This window comes from Octopus bimaculoides, chromosome 28, assembly GCF_001194135.2.
Source record: "Octopus bimaculoides isolate UCB-OBI-ISO-001 chromosome 28, ASM119413v2, whole genome shotgun sequence".
In the NCBI taxonomy this organism is placed as follows: Eukaryota; Metazoa; Mollusca; class Cephalopoda; order Octopoda; family Octopodidae; genus Octopus; species Octopus bimaculoides.
In genome coordinates, this window is record NC_069008.1 from 16,786,174 (window position 1) to 16,787,647 (window position 1,474).

The window sequence follows — 1,474 nt, forward strand, 5'->3', positions numbered from 1 at the left end:
AGAAGTTTTAGTCAATTGAATTGACCCCCCAATTCTTTCATTCTATCACTCTTTTACTTGCTTTAGACATGTGACTGCGGCCATGCTGGAGCAGCGCCTTTAGTCGAACAAATCAACCCCCAGGACTTATTCTTTGTAAGCCTAGTACTTATTTTATCGGTCTGTTTTGCTGAACTGCTAAGTTACGGGGACGTAAACAGACCAACATAGGTTGTCAAGCGATGGTGGAGGGGACACACACACACACACACACACATACACACACACACACGTACTCACACAGAGTTGAAACGCTAACTTTTTTTTCAGCGTTGAATGTTCACCATCCCACTTCCACTGCCCCCCCCACACACACACACATGCGCGCGCGCACGCACGCACACATCCACATCCACATACCTCCCTTTTACATACACACACACACACTCACACAGAGTAGTAACACTCCCACAACCAGTTTACCATCACCACCCCTTCCTTCCTTCCTTATTCATCTATCACCCTCTTCCTTTGCCATTCATATGTTGTGACGGAGAAAAACACAAGACAAGACAGTCACTCACCTTTCATTTCAAAACTGGAAGTGACTTTATCAAACGAGTCTAATTAACAAATAAACTCGACAAGAAAAAACCTCTCCCTCAGATGTCTGTAATGTCGAGTAAATAGGTCGCAACCTTGGTCGCTATCGAAATTATTGGTAGAAACAAAAAGTGCGACCTATGCTCGAGTGTATACGAGTATATCTGAAGCAAAAAAAAATCTTATAAGGTCTCCCAGGGACCATATGAACCTTGGTTTAGAACCATTGGTTCTGAAACTAGTGAGCTCCGTTTAAAAAAACTCCCGCCAAATATTTCAGCCATACATTTTTACCTGTCTAATGTAAAAAACGTTGTTCACTAAAGCGAGCAGCTCTCATTCTTTTTGACTACGTGGCACACAGGGAATCGAATAAAATATAATTATAGGAAAGGTATGTGAGGTATTTGGCTTGGTCTAGGACATTTATCCCCACCATCCATGGACAATAACTCCCCACCAAGGACAATTATCTCTCAGGACAACAGATGATGGTTTAAAACTTCTTAATATATTGCAGAGGGGGTAATTAACCAGCGAGGGTAATTGTCCAAGGAGGTAGTTGTCGTCGGGGGGAAATTGTCCTGATACCATTTGGCTGCTATGTCTAGTAAGTATGGACAACCGTGTATAGAACGTACAAACATTATACATAAATATCTTTTTACACACGTACTTATATAGATATGTACACATACATCAATCTCTCTCTCTCTCTTTCTCTCTCTCTCTCTCTAACCACATGGTTCCGGGTTCAGTCCCACTGTGTGGCACCTTGGGCAAGTGTCTTCTACTATAGCCTCGGGCCGACCAAAGCCTTGTGAGTGGATTTGGTTGACGGAAGCTGAAAGAAGCCTGTCGTATATATGTGTGTATATATATACATATATAT